At 33.4% G+C, this 16,660-nt stretch overlaps 1 protein-coding gene across 1 annotated transcript in view; it reads right to left on the reverse strand.

The window, feature by feature from the left end:
* Positions 1-1,145: 1,145 nt before the first annotated feature.
* LOC141574827 (uncharacterized) overlaps positions 1,146-16,660 on the reverse strand; it is a 28,090-nt gene continuing 12,575 nt past the window's right edge. Inside the window, exons 8-13 of the mRNA XM_074352099.1 lie at positions 15,869-15,936; positions 13,774-13,905; positions 12,322-12,429; positions 10,336-10,439; positions 9,893-9,955; positions 1,146-7,663 (exon numbers count right to left, since the gene is read on the reverse strand). The gene's annotated coding sequence lies outside the window, so the exon portion shown is untranslated. The remainder of the gene's footprint in view (positions 7,664-9,892; positions 9,956-10,335; positions 10,440-12,321; positions 12,430-13,773; positions 13,906-15,868; positions 15,937-16,660) is intronic.

The following is a 16,660-nucleotide window of genomic DNA, read 5'->3' on the forward strand; positions in this document are numbered from 1 at the left end:
GGGGCTGAGAAAGTACTGAAAGAGTTAAAGAGAAGTGTGTAAATCACATTATGTTAATTTTTATATTTTAAGTGTGTCAAAGTCAGAGTTTATCGTGCTTTTACTTTCTTGTCTTTAAAGGCATGCAATCATTTATTTTATACTTAAAATATGCTTCTCAGCTTATCTCGTTTTCAAGTCAAAATACTGCCATGGTTGACATTTTCTCATAATATAGTGACAATCTTCAACATGTGTGAATATAAACTCATCGAAAAAATCTTGCACCATTCCATGGTGAGTAGTCTTGTTAAAAATAATATCCAGGCCATTACTAAATTATTACAAAAATATAAATTTTTTGAATCACTTTTAGAATTTCCACACACAGTGGTATTTTTAAAACACCAACCACTGCATAGTGCTTAAGACCATTTAAGATGAAATATATTCAAACCTAAAACTTTAGAATACTCAAAAGGCAGGATAATTTGCAAATATATTTTTTCTTCGTAAGTGCAAAATACGAAGGTATTCAGCTAAATTTTTTATATCTTTATTCAAAAGGTGAAATTAGAATATAATCTCATTTTTTATTTTAAGGCTATATTTCCCATAAAAATTGGTATTTTTATCTGTAGGATCTTAATTGTCCATTCATTTGTTTTTTTCTTTTGGTTTATTTTCTTTAACAGAGAGTGCATTTTTGTGTCTTGTTAAGAGTTTTTAATTCTCCTAACTTATTCCAAGAGACTTTCTCACACTGGTAGTAAATAAGGGGAGAGGCCTTATAGTAACTGTGCATCTTTTCATGTAGTCAGGATTTTTTTTTTTTTTTGGATGACTTTTTTTTACAACTTCCACTTGGTTCACAATATTCCCATTATGACAACTCAATAAAAAATTGTAATCTATTTACACCAAGATACTTATGTCAGCACAGTGCTTTTGCTGATATGATTTTACATTAGATTATAATATTTTATTTGATTTACATATATACTAATACATATTTTACATATGTACACACATATATGAATATCTCCTAAATGCCATTAATTTGCATGGGGTGGTAGCTGGTAACATGTGATCTTTCTGACCATTGGTTATTCTTATGTGTGTCTAACGTACTTCTTAGAACAGATACTAGAACATCACACCTCTCATTATACAGTATTTTAAAGGTTATATTTTATTTTACTTATTTTTAAACATTTTTTATTGAGTAATAGTCATTTTACAATGTTATGACAAATTCCAGTGTAGAGCACAATTTTTCAGTTATACATGAACGTACATACATTCATTGTCACTTTATTTTTTTGCTGTGAGTTACCACAAGATCTTGCATATATTTAAGATTCCACACATGAGTGATCTCATATGGTATTCCTCTTTCTTATGTTCTGCTCCACCTAGAATAATATTCTCCAGGAGCATCCATGTCTCTGCAAATGGCGTTATGTTGTCTTTTTTTGTGGCTAATACTATCCCATCATATAAATACCCCACATCTTTATCCAGTCATCTGTTGATGGACATTTTAGGCTGCTTCCATGTCTTAGCTGTTGTAAATAGTGTAGAGAAATCAGCTGAAAACCTTATGGGGGTTCCCTTGTAACTCACTCTTTGTTTTTCTCTCACTTCCTTTAGGATCATTTCTTTATCCTTGACTCTGGCTATCTTGATTAGGATATGCCTTGGTGTGGGTATGTTTGGGTTCTTCCTGTTTGGGACCCTCTGAGCCTCCTGTGCTTGGATATGATTCCTTCTATAGGTCTGGGAAGTTTTCAGTCATGAGTCCTTCCCAAACCTTTTCAATCCCCTTTGTTCTTTTTCCCCTTCTGGAACTCCTATTATGCATAGATTGGCACACTTTATATTACCCCATAGGTCCCGTATATTGTTTTCATTGTTTTTTATTTGTTTTTCTCTCAGCTGTTCTGATTGGGTGCTTCCTGTTGTCCTGTCTTCTAGATCACATATTTGTTCTTCTGTATTTTCTAGTCTGCTTTGCACAGCCTTTAGGTCAGCTCTCATCTCAGACAATGAGTTTACTAATTCTACTTGGTTCTTCTTTATAGTTTCTATTTCATTTTTGACATATTTTATATACCTAAACACTATTTTTTTTAGTTCCTTCAGTACTTTGATCACTTTTTTTTTGAAACCTTGATCTAGTAGGCCATCAATGTCTTTTTCCTTGATCATGCTTTCAGGGGATTTCTCTTGATCTTTTAATTGGGAGTGGTTTCTCTGCTTCTTCACATTGCTCCTATCTCTCTGGCACCGTGGCTTAAGGAGTATCAGTTACCTACTTAACCTGGAGATGGTGTGCCCTTAATGATTTGATCAAGAGGTCTTTGTATCTTCACCCTGCTTCGCGAACTCAGCTTGCTGTTTCATAGGCCTTCTGTTGGCGCCCTCATCTGTGCTGCTCTCAGTGGCTGTTAGCTAGCAGATTGTGTCCCCTCCTAACACTAGGTCAGGAGCTGAGCTCTTACCAGGTGGGCGGGCAGGTCACTCCCCCTCCTGATGCCACAGTCAGATGCTGTGATCAGGGGGAGGCAGGTGGGCAGATCACACCCCGTCCCAGCACCGTGGTCAGGTGCTGTGTTCCTGCTAAGAAGGTGGGTGGCTGCCCACCTGCTCTCTCCTCGTGCTGGTCACTCTGCTGCTCTGTGCAGCTGCCTGCTCTGCCTCGGGTAGGCGGTCTGTAGGTGGGCTCGGGGAAGACTGCGGAACAGCCCCACCTATGCTCTGTGCCAAATCTGAGCTCCTTGTTTCTCTTGGCAGCACAAGTTCTCTGAGGTGTCAGGGTAGAAAGATCCTCTCTGCCTCGGGCTATAAACAAGTCTCAGTCCTGCCTAGGAGGTTGTGGAGCCCCCACGTGCAGATTCAGGCCTCAGCCCCGCCCCCACCCAGGCACTATGCACAGGAGGAGATGGTAGCTGTGGCTGAGCCCTGCCTCTCTTCTTGCGAGATGTGCCAGTAATGGCACAGGTCTGAGGAGACAAAGGCTACAGCACCCCTCCCCCCAGGGCACATGCCTGTTTACAGTTTTGTTTACCTTCTGAGTTAAAATTTACCTGACAATGAAATGTATAAATTAGTCTTTTGAGGTTCATCCTTGTATCAGTAGTTGGTTCTTTTTTATTGTTGAGTAGTATTCCATTGTTTGAATATACTATCATTTGTTTTATCCATTCTCCTACTGATAAATACTTGGGCTTTGGATATCTTTTTTTGCAAGCAAACTTTTTTTTTAAAAATGCAAATATAGTATACATGCTTAAATGTGAACACATCTTAAGTATACAGCTCAGTGATTTTTCACAAAGTAAACACATCTATGTAACCTTCATCCAGTCAAGAAACAGGACATTGCTGTTCCACTTTGGGTTTCTTCCCAGTTACTACGGCACCCCTTTGATGGACTCACCATCCTAAATTCAGCCACCATGGATTGGTTTTTTTGCTTTTGAAATTTTTGGTCCCGTACTTTCCACTCAACATTATGTAAGATTCATCCACTAGTGTTTTCTGTAAACTAGTATATTTTTTATTGCTTTAAAGTATACAACTTGTATGCATGTGCCACCAATTATGGTTATGTATTTATTGTTGACAAGTGTTTGGGTCATTTTCTATTTGGGGGTATAACAAATAGTGATTATGAGAATTTTCTGGATGTCCTTTGGTGCTCAGATGTAGAAGGGTACACACATGGCTTACCCTTGGTAATAGGGTGTGGGTGTGTGTGTATGTGTATGTGTGTGTGTGTACATATATACACACACACACACACATATATAACTTTCATTCAAAAAGCCTATTTCCAAAGTATTTGTAAGAATTTATATTCCCACTGGCCATGTGTAAGAGTCCCCATTGCTTGTTGCCCTCACCAATGCTTCATATCACTTAACAACTAACTATCCTAGTGGATGTCTAATGGTGTTCCAAGTGTGGTTTTAGTACGTATTTCCATTATTACTAAAGAGGTCAGCCCCTTTTCATAGCTTATGTGGATTTTTTTGTGTGTGTGTGAAGCACCTGTTCAGTTATTTTGCATATTTTAATATTGAGGTTCTGCCTTTTTCTCCACTGGTTTTTGTTCTTTATATGCCCTAGATACAAGTCTTTTGTTGGATATAGGTATAGCAAATATATTTTCCCACCGTGTGGCTTAGCTTTTCACTTTCTTAATGGTATCTCTTGATAAAAATAATTCTTAATTTTACTGAAGTCCAACTTAAAACTCTTATGTTTCATGCTTTGTCTGGTTTAAGAACTTTTTGCCACTTCAAAGTCATTAAAATATCTCCTACACTATTTTCTAGATGCTTTATTTTGGTGGGGGATTAGGTTATTTATTTTAATGGAGGTACTGGGAGTTGAACCCAAGACCTTATGCATGCTAAGCACACATTCCACCTAAGCTTTACCCTCCCCCAGATGCTTTGCTTTATGTTTCAAATATATTAGATTTATAATCTATCTAAAGTTACTGTTCATGTATGGTACAGGGTTTAATTCAATGCTGTTCCATTGGTCTATATGTCTAACTTTAGGTAGTTATCACATAGACTTAATATTGTTTTATAAGTCCTTTAACATTGTTCTTTAATATCATCTTGGCTATTGTTGGCCCTTCACGCTTCTCTATGTATTTAGTATCAGCTTGTCAAGTTCTACAAAAAAACAGTAACAACAATTAACTGCTGGGGATTTTGATGTGCACATATAAATCTTTGAATCAGTTGAAGGGGAACTGACATCTTTAAAATGCTGAGCCCTCCAATCCATAAAGTTGGATTACCTCCCCTATATTTATTTTTATCACTGCTGTAACAAATTATCACAAATTTTGTAGCTTAAAGCAACACAAACTTACTATTTTATGGTTCTGTAGGTCAAGTCAGGAACAGGTATCATTTGGCTAAAAATCAAGATGTCAGCAGGGCTGTATGCCCTTCTGTAGGTCAAAGGAAGAATATATTTCCTTGTCTTTTCCAGCTTCTAGAGTTCACCCACATTTCTTTACCCATGGCCCTTCATCTATCTTCAAAGCTAACAGCTTTACAGCTTTCTAATCCTTCTTCCAAAGTCATATCTTTCTGACCACAGCTGGGAAAGATTTTCAATTTTTAAGGACTCCTATTGTTAGACTAGGCCCATGTAGATAATCCAGGCTAATCTCCCTGTCTCAGAGTCCTTAACCTGATACATCTGCAAAATCCCCTTTGCCATGTAAAATAACATATTCACAGATTTCAGGATTAGAGCATGGATATAGGTAGGGGTCAGTGTGGTGCACTATTCTGTTTATCAAACTGTTTAACATTTGACGCTTTCTGACAAACATACAAGATAGAAGATCCTGATCATGTTTAGAATGCTTCCTCTGCAAAATATTGGGCACTGAGTTTATTTGAAAGGACTGAAAATAATATTACCACAGGAATGGTTTCCTAATTCTACTGACATTTACTTACTTTATACTTAAATACCCAAAATGGTCAGCCAGGAGTGGGATCTTGGCAAATAAAATAAAAGTATAATTCAAGCTTTTATCACTGAATTTACTAGCTAATTCTATTTTAGAAACAGACAGAAAATAAAACAATTTAGAGTAAGTCTGATTACTTATATATTAAGTGAAAATTAAGTTTTAAAAGCATGTCTGAATATGGGATAAAGTAAGCATCATAAAATGTAATGTTAATATTTAGTACCTGCAAATCTCAAACTCCCAATTTATAAACAAGTTCATACTGTATAGCACAAGGAACTATATCCAATACTGTTTTGTAGTAACTTATGGTGAAAAAGAGTATGAAAAGTAATATATGTATGTTCATGTATGACTGAAGCATTGTGCTGTACACCAGAAATTGACACATTGTAAACTGACTACATATATATATATTTGAAAGGGCTGAAAGGACTATATATACCAAGAAAAAAAATTAGATTGATAACCAACAAAAAAATCTGTCAGTAATATAATGCTAGAAACACAGACACAAAAGAAAATCTCAGGCATACATCTGTTTATAGAGTCCTAGAAAAAATAGTGCCTATGCAAGTCCCTGATAAACATGAGAAAATAGGAAAGGCAATATAAAAGTTCAAAATGCTTTGCTATGTAAGAGCTGCAAGGTGACTCAGACACAAACTTAAGTGGTCAAAATGTTTATATAATTAATGATAACTTAAAGTAACTGAGGACATCATTTTAAATGAGATAAAAATAGCTGCTCAATTTTCATATTACTAAGCAAGTCATTTCTGTTTATAGTAGGTTTATATTATTTTTATATGTATTTATATTTTATAAAGACATCAACTTAGATCCTGGCTGATAACTGACAGTGGAGCAACTGATTGATTTAAATGGGTATCATAGACTTATCAGATTTCATATGCTTTAAATATACATTAATTATTAGCTGTCAGGAAGAGTTCAATTTTCATTTATTCTAAAATAGCTGTGTCACAGGCAGGTTACTCTGTATTTACAATGGAGAATCATGATAGATATAAAGATATCAAGTCTTACTGATCTTCATAGGGGTGCTTTTATAAGAAAAGGAGAATAAAATAAGAAAAATCTAAAATACTACTTTTTTATAGTGTTCTAACAGTTTTATCTTATTTTTATTTTTTTACTGAGTTATAGTCCGTTTAAAATGTTGTGTCAATTTCTGGTGTACAGCACAATTTTTCAGTACTTTACGAATATACGTATATTTGTTTTCATATTTTTTCCCCATGAGCTACTACAAAATTTTGAATATATTTCCCTGTGCTATACAGTATAAACTTGTTTATCTATTCTATAGATACCTGTCAGTATTTACAAATCTTGAACTTCCAGTCTGTCCCTACTCACACCCTGTAAAATACTATTAAATCAATATATATTTATGAAGAACTATGAAAAATGGGAAACTATAAGTTGTTTCTTTAAATTGGAGCAAAGAGAACTACTTTAACTGGAAAATAGTTAAAATCTGGCAAGTTTTATGATTTCATGTTCACCCCTGGCAGCTTTTTTTCCTCCTTTCTCCTTCAATCTTTTTTGGACCTTCTAAAGAATTAAATTAAAAAAAAAAAAAGAAAGAAAGAAAGAATAAAAGAAAATTAAGAAACAGATTTGCATCTAAAATAACCTCCTAACTGGAAAGATTGTATACTTTGTGAAAAATTTACAGCTGCCGACTTATGATCTATGTCTCTGTCCACACTGCCTTACTTGTTAAGAAGGGTCTTAAAAAAAAAAAAAGGTAAAGAAAAATAGCAAATTATAATGGCTTTTACATTTTAAATTCTTTTCTATGTGTCTACAATCTGCTCTATCATGAGTTATTAAGATAAACATTATCAGCTATACTCTACTTTCCTATCATGCACATTGTGACTCTGAGAAGCACTCACGCTCTAACTTACCATCTGCAGGTGGTGTACAGGTTAATGCAGTTCTTTTGACAATATATGGTTTTGTAGTCTAGTTGTCTAACTACTACATAATGGAAAAGATGTAGAACTACTGGTACCACTGCCCTCGGTCTCTGTCATTTACCTTAAACATACCTGGAAAAGTAGATTCAAAAACTCATTGGCAAGAACATTTTTCACACTCCAGATATGATATTTCTCTAGAGTTAAGATGGCCATTCTGAAAGAGAAACAATATTTAAGAATATCTTAAATCTTCATGTTCTTATATTATTTGAATAAAATCTGTTTTATTAAACTTGCAACGGTCATTTGTCTGAAAGAAAACTAATGATTTAACGTAGATGCTATGTGTTCATCTGAAAGTAGGCCAGCAAGAATAAGTTCAAAAGTAACCAAACTCTGAAGTAGTCAGTCACAACGTGGGCAATTTATCACCAAAAATCTTCTTCCTCCAGTAAGACCTGGGAAATAACTCACAGTATCTTCTGGTTCAAGGTGAAGTTTACTAACAGAACCCACAAAAGGTTCTGGTTAGAGAAAAAGGACTATTTACTAACTTTGAAAGCATCTTTCCAAACTCTCTGGATTATGCCCTTTGACCCTAACAATTTTCTAAGATCTTCTTTAAAACATCTGGCAATATTATTAGACTTCTTAAGAGATTTAAAAAAACTAAATATATATAATAAATGAGTATCTATATTAACATTTCCTCAAAATAAAATTTAACATTACTTTCACAAGTTGAATAAAGCAGTATTTTTTTTTTTGGTGTCAAAGTGTACCAAAAATTACATTTATATACAGTAGACAATATTTCTTGGCAGGCAAAAATATAACCAAATGCTTCTTACTTCATGTTTTGAACAATCACCTTAACAATCCTAGATGAATAATAATGTTCTTAGCTTTTATTACTTAATTATATTTTTATTATCTAATGATTTATTATTTAATGATATTTAATATTTATTATTAATGATATTCATGTATTCATTCAATATATAATACCATGTATTATAAGAAAAGATTTTAAAGCACTATGATGGTAATTATTGGCTTTCATGATGCAACTTCCATAAAAGTATATTAATACCAATGTAATGGTACAAAATAATGGGTAATATTGTCACAGTCTAGTCACCAGTGAATATGGGTAATAGGTTTGGTTGAAAGGTCCAAATTCTATTCTAAATTTTTACCATTTCATTATTATGGTTACACGGAGATGGAGCAGCTAAATGATCTTTTTTTTTTAATGTTCAAAAGTACAGCCATAAGAAGAAACACGGTCTTACATAAAAATAGACAGCGATGATAACCTCCATACTTATCAAACACCCAGAAAAAAGGCAATGGAAATTGTATCTCTACATAAGGTATTTCCTAACAGAAACTTTCCTATGTTTCTGTTTTCATATATACCAAATAGAAATGGCTACCTTAGTTTTGGGCAGAAAAGTAAATGAAGACTGTTATCTGAGTTGCCAAACAAAGATCAAGCCCTGAAAAATTCATTTCTATTATTTATTTCTATTGAGTGTCAGTTAATAAGACTATGATGATTTCTTCTGGATTTGTGATTGAAAAAAAAAGTTACTTATTTTTCTAAGCCTGTAGAAGACCACTATGGTCTACATCCTACCATCTGCTACTTGGTACATGTCAACATTTGAATAGAAAGGGTCAAATTAACTCATATGTGTCTCACATATATGGATTATCTTCAGTTTCACAGGGATACATAGACATTAAGGCAAACCTATTATAATATCTTTAATAAATGTTGTGAAACTAAAAAAATTCAAGGCTTTATTCTTTGTAAAGTACATGCTTGTTTCTGCTATTATACACTTATTCTGGCTGCTATTAAAAAACTTAGAACAGACCCTCACCAATATTATTGAAAAAAAAATTTTTAAAACTATATACACCACCCAGATTGAGACAAAAAATAATTTCCATCATCCCAGATATCCTATGGTCCTTCCCAGTTAAATGACCCATCTCCAAAATCACTATTGTAACAATTATTAACATGAGTTGTCTCTGTTCTAGAACTTCATATAAATTGAATTGTACAATGTGTTCTTTTATTCTGTGGCTTCTTTTGCTCAATATAAGCTTTGTCTTACCATAATGTATTAAAATGGGAGAAGTAAAGATTATAAACTACAGATGTCAAGGGCTGTCTCTACTTAATTTTTATAAAATGCCTAGCTTATAAAATATAATGTTTTTATGTAAATAACACTTAATGGAGTTGTTTAAAGGTGGAATGGGCTTTCCTTAGGGACAACTCGGAGGTATTGTAACGACAGGTCCAAATAAGCATTTAGCAGGGATGATGTAGAAGAGATTCAAGTATGTATACGTAAGGTATGTATACCAATTCAGAATATAATGTATTTTTAGAAAAGAATAAATTAGTCTCTGCTAGACTCACCTTTGTGGTGTCATGTGCATTCTATGTGTCTTCTACAATGTTGGATACATCCACATGTAATTCCTTTAAAACCAGAAACCCAAATCAGTAGTTAGGATAGAGAAGGTATCATTTTTATTAGCCAGTAGCTGAAGTATAAAGTATTTTCGGTCAACTTTTTTTTTCTTTTTTTAATTACAGAAATAGATTGTTTGTTTGCCTTAAAAATTTATGACAATTTTCCAGTGGTTTCATTTTTTTAATATAATACATTCAGCTTATTAAATTTTCTAAGGCAAATTCTCTTCCCAATTTTGCATCTTTGGCTATGAATATTTTGAGTAGCATAATATAGAACCTAGAAGTAGTAAGAAATCTTTTTCTCAACCTGTTTTAAAAAATTCTTCACTCTATGTTCCTGTTGGAAGTTTACATTCAAGAAGATGTATACAATCAGACTTTACCAGGGTATGATCGGTGCAGTTGTCCTTCCAGGCCTCTAAATGTGCAACCACGTGTCTCTCAGTTCAACCCTAGAGAGAACTCCATCACCATCAACATCAAATACCTTGAAGCAAATTAAAGGAAAGAAACTCTTATGGAGGGAAATTACTTTCATATTCTGAAGTATAATACATTTTATTACAAGCTGCCCTAGTAAAATTACTTAGTTCCTCAAACAATTACATTCTGGATTAAGTTCTTATTTGGAGGAGATTGTGTCATTAAAGTCCTTTGAACTTGTAGGAATTCCTGTACACTTCACAAGTCTCTCTCCTTATATCATTAGCCAGCTTAGAGAACTCTATCCTTCACCTAAATCTAAAGTTAAATTTCTTGTAAACTGAAAAAGAAGGGCCAAGTTACTATACAATATCTCACAGATTTTGAGAAGGTAATTCAAGCTTTTAAATTAATTTCTAATATTTAAAACTGATCACTTCAGAGTTGATTCTTACAATGTTCAAAATATTCCATCTACATTAAGAATCAACAAAAAGCTGGTACAGTCAGCCCCCTGTATCCATTGGTTCTGCATTCACAGGTATAAACAATAGATCAAAAATTATATATATATATATATATAAATTTTCCCAGAAAGTTCTCAAAAGCAAAACTTGAATTTGCTATTCACTGACAACTATTTACATATCATTTACATTGTATTTACAAATAATTACATTGTATTATGTATTACAAGTAACCTAGAAATGATTGAAAGTATACAGGAGGATGTGCATAGGTTATATGCAAATACTATGCCATTTTACATAAGGACTTGAGCATCCATGGATTTGGTACCTGAGAGGGTCTCAGAACCAATCCTCAGCAGATAATGAGAGATGACTGTATAAAGATTTTGCCTCTCCAGTGTAATTAATGTGCACCCAATATTTTTGCCTAAGAACAATCTCAAATCTTCAATGAAGTTTATATACAACAAGCTAAAAATCCGAAATATCAGCACTTTGCTAATTAACATCAATATCAGCAAAATTGCTAGTTAGTCTAGTTGGTTAACTTCCACTAGTCCACTGGCAAAAAATAAATTAAAAAAAAAATTTAAGACAATAATTAACCTCAATTGAGAAACAAAGACTTCAGCCTCTTTAATACCAGAACTTTAATGTGAACAAATAATCTATCACAAAGCCAGGTTAGAGTAATGGTATACTATCAGGGAAGATAAAAGAAATCTAAATTTTTAAGATTAAATAATTATCTACTTCACACACCCTTGTGTGTAATAATTATGTATTAATTATGCTATGAAATTAACTGAGTACATCACAGTACAACATTACTAAAGAATATTGAACTAATAAGTATCATACCCAAAATACGCAGTATTTGTGAAGCTGTATTTTAGAAATATGCAGAGATAATGACCCTAGTGAATATATAAGAATTAGGTTCCAATTAAATGTAAACTGCTGCATTTTCCTAACCAAATATGGTTAAGATTTATTAATGTAATATGCTTATAAATTACGCTATAATATTTTAGCTAGGTTTAAAAGATAAATTTAGTATTTAATAAAATTGTTTTATCATAAATTTAATTTTGCTAATAAAATATCAATATACACAGTGCTAGAAAATAAGTTGGAATTCAAGTTAAGCAAGACAAATTTTCTATATAGACTACCAGAAAATATTTTCTATATGCTTAACATTTTCAAACACATCATGATGTAGTTCATTTACCATGAATTGTACATTCATCTGGAAAATCAACCATTATTAATAACAAAGATCTTAAATTACTCCACAGTAAAGAAGAACAGATGATTGAACCTTTACACTGACCTCAGTAAAACCTCAGCAAGAGATTGCTATTTGCCAAAGGGATGAAAATTCAAGCTTTAATCAGATGATTTTTTACATGAATGGATGCTAATTTTTTTCTCTGTATAGCTTCCAAATTTTTTGATGTTTAACACACTTACATTTCTGTCTTTCAGCCAGAGGTCCTCTGCAACAAGCTGATAACCCACAGGATATCTCCTTAAAATCTATGTGGCTGTCATGATTTTCACCAAAAGCGTTAAATAAACCTGTAAAATAGGAACACAGAATAAATCACAGCCAACAAACTTCCTGTTAATAATGACATGCTTATGAAAGGAGGCATGACTCGCACAAACTGACTTAGTTTTTAAAAGTTATCAGTAGTTTCCACTGCCTTAGGAAGTTTTTTTTTCCCCCCTGGCATAATTATAACCAAAATTTAACTTCCTAGAAGAAAATACTATCATTTAGTGTTTGGTTTTGTCTGCCTACCTGTCTCTATCTTATATTAATTCCAAAAGTCTAAAGTGATTGTAGAATGTAAAAAATAAAAGTATATTTTAAAAATGTAACTGGAAAAAAGTCAGAGACCACAATTATCCTAATTTGGAAAGACTAAGAAGAAAAAGGAAAAAAGAAGAAGAAAAGTTGAACTCTATAAAAGATATACTATGTTGTTATTAACAAGCTTCATACAGCTCCTTCATGAAGCAAAGAAAACTAACACACTATATTATAAGAGAAAGAAATTCTGTACTGCAGTCTTCATTGTACCACTTAATCTGTATACATAAATATATTAAATTTCAGAAATAAAGGGCAATTTATAATCTAATCCTGTGGATTTTAAACTTTTCATAAAAAATAAATGGAATCATTTTGTTTTCAAATGAAATGATTTCTCAATCTCTAATTCTAAAAAGGTAAAAACATAACAGCACTGCTGAAGTGGAAGCCCTGTCTGTTCTAGCTCCCCTAACAAGTATTTCTAAAACACACTAGAAACCTGAAGAATACAGACTATTTCAAGAATCTAATTCTGTGCCCTCAAAGAGCAGAAAATTGAAGCTAAGAAGTAGTTAAATGACTTGCTGAAAGTAAGAAATTTTTTTTAAAAAGGTCTGAATCAGAAGCAGAACCCAAGCTTTCAGATTTCAAATACAGTTTTTGTGATTATCACCCACAACTACTCCTTGTAAACCTCATTTAATTATATATATATATAGTAGTGAAAAGTTTAGAGCTAAGTGGGGACCTTAGAGATGGTCTAGTCCAGTGGTTCCTTAATTTTTTAAGGGTGGGGGAAGGATACAGCAGTGGAACCTTCTTCTATATAAAAGAAATACAATAGACATTACTCAGCTGAGGAAGAGGTGGGGTCATGTGTGGAAGCTAGAGCTTTGCCTATTCAGTGTCCACCACCCTGACCTTGCACCAGATGCTCAGGCACCGCACTGGAGCACAGTTTCATAATGATTTTCTTGGTCAAACCGATTTTATATATGAGAATATTCAGGTGCAGAAAGGTAAACCGACTTACACAAGGCTCCAAAGGTGGAACAAGGCTCACGTTTTTAGCAAAGAACATTTGTAGAAAATAGGATTCCCACCTTCACTCAGAGATGGACAAATTGGTGGTGAAGCCAATGGGCCAAATGTCTCTAAATCAAGTCATCCAGTTCAGGATTGAGCCCTCAGCAACCAATAGCATTTCTCCAGATGAATGATGTCTGATTCTTCCACTAACAAATCAAACAAGATTATAAAATCTCACTCTTCTCTTCTGGACAATTAATTAGTTCATCCTGATAATGTAACTTCTAAAGATACATTTTAATTTCCCAGTTACACTGTTAAAAAACTACCTAAAACAAAAACTCTGAAAGACAAATATATTGTATATAAAGTGGCATGAAAATTAAATTCAAATTAACATAAAAGAGGCTTTAAAATGGGAAAAAAACTTGCAATTTCCCTTTAAGCAGGCTGTTTAATTCCAACATGTAAAATAATAAACTAAGATATTTATTTTTTGCTTCCCACACTTTTATCTGTATTCACTTTGGTGATTTTAATCTCTATCTTGGATTTGAAAATTCCTGATCATAGTCTCTCCTGGCTACACAGGTAACACACTAATAGCAGAATCTATGTTTGAGTTATCCTGTCACTATGGTAACCATTTACACATTTAATACTTATTAAATAAATGTACAAAGGGGATAGACCTAAGCTTCTCCTTCTTGGCCCTAAAATTCTTACTACCCCTCCTATAAAGGCAGGAGCCTCCTCTGTAGGACAGAGTGTAAATGTATCTCCTGAGAAGGATTCCCCAACAAGGGCTGTCTTTACAGCGTGCTTTTAGATAAGATGTTTTTATGGGACATTTCAATAAAAGGATCAAGGACCTAAGCTTCCCAGTATGGTGGGAGTTGTGATGGGCATGGGAGGATGCTCACTTGGGAGGATGAGATGTTAAAGACACTAACAGTGAAAAGGACAGGGCAAGATGAAGGGCGATTGGGAAACAGGACCACAGAGATGTGACATCTACTTCCCACTGTCATCTAAGTGATACCTACTTGAAAGAAATATTTTTACAGTTAAATTCTATAATGGGGGGTTATTTAAATGAAGCACACATATACTCAATGAGTAGATCACATAATTTTTAGAGATTCAGAGTGCATTAGCATTTTCAGTGTACTTTTTACATCAATAACTAGTATTTATAAATTCCTGTGCGCTAAATGATTATGTGGAATTATTTCCATTTTGCTTTTAGACTTACTACAGCTTAACCTATTCAATGCACTGATACAGAGTAATTTTTCTAATGAATAAAAATGATAATATACAACCTTGTTAAAGATTCTTTAATTTCTCCATCACCAGATTTATGAACACTTAGGCCTATGTGTCAGGCCCCGTTTCTTGCCAGCTTTTTCACCAACACCTTACATTTAGGTTATATTGCATTACCCAGAGGTCGGGAAATGTTCTTTCACACATCCATGTCTTTATTAGGTCCTGTGTCCTCTGAGGAGAAACCTTCTCCCCACTTTCACATCCTTCCATTTTACAGCCTAACCACTAATCCTTCTGTGAACACCTTCTAGTGCTTTCCAACCTCACCAGCTACCCCAGGGTTTTAACTTCTCTCTTCCACAACTGTCCTCCACTGTATATAGTATCCAATATTCAAGTGAAGTATGAGTCCTCATTTACAGGTCTGTGACCTCTCTAGATTATAAAGTATTTGGATTCAGAAACCTTGTGCTTTTATCACTGTAGCTGCTAGAATTCATTTCATAGGACCTGATACATAGTAACCACACAATAAATACTTGCTGAATGAATGAATGAATGAATGAATGAATAGCCAAGGCAATCTTCACAGCCAAGGCTTCCCCATCCCAGCTCAGTATTCTTTCTGTTATATCAAAGAGACTCTGCCCCATGAAACAATAGACCCTGCACATTTTAACAAATGTATACAATTATTAGGAACTATTATTAGAACAGAGACTAGCACTACTGTTCTCATAGTTATGTCACATAAGTAGTGTATTAAAGCTCATTCTGATTTGTTATTTATACAAATCAGCTATGTCTGTCACCAGTTTAAATATTAGTAATTTAGAAAACAAAAGTTATTGATTTATCCACTCATCAAAAAACATTATGACAGATCTACTTACATACCTCTTTTGTCAGTTTATATACCAACTGGAAAAGAAGGGGTGTACAGTCAACTCTGAGAGTATAATTGCCTGCAAAATAAAATAGAGAGTATTTTAATACCTCCAAATGGACTTCAAACCTGTATTTAATTCTAACATTATTTTCTAATTATAAACAAGATATAACAGATTTCAAATTGAAGTCATCATTCCTGGAGAATTAAAAATAGGGTGGACCCTACAGATTATTATATTCAGTGAAGTATGTCAGACAGAGAAAGGCAAATATCAAATTATATCACTTATATGTGGAATGTAAACAAACAAAAAAATGATACAAATGAACTTATTTACAAACCAGAAATACATTCACGACATAGAAAAGAAACTATGGTTACCCAAGGGGAAAGGGGGAAGGGAAGAGAGATGTTAGGAGTTCAGGACTAACAGATATACACTATTATATATGAAACAGATAAACAACAAGGACCTACTGTATAGCACAGGGAATTATATTCAGTATATTTTAATAACCTATAATGGAAAAGAATCTAAAAACAATGTATATGTATATGTATATGTATATGTATATGTATATGTATATGTATATGTATATGTATATGTATATAACTGTGTAACTTCGCTGTACACCTGAAACTAATATTACAAATCAAATGTACTTCAGTAAAAACAAATAAATAAAATTTTAGAATAGATAGATAGGTAGGTAGATAAATAGACAGACAGACAGTCTGGCTAAAACTAAAACACAAGGTGGAAATAACTCTTCAAGAGCCAGAGAGGCTGCAGCACA

Source organism: Camelus bactrianus, chromosome 23 (assembly GCF_048773025.1).
Source record: "Camelus bactrianus isolate YW-2024 breed Bactrian camel chromosome 23, ASM4877302v1, whole genome shotgun sequence".
In the NCBI taxonomy this organism is placed as follows: domain Eukaryota; kingdom Metazoa; phylum Chordata; class Mammalia; order Artiodactyla; family Camelidae; genus Camelus; species Camelus bactrianus.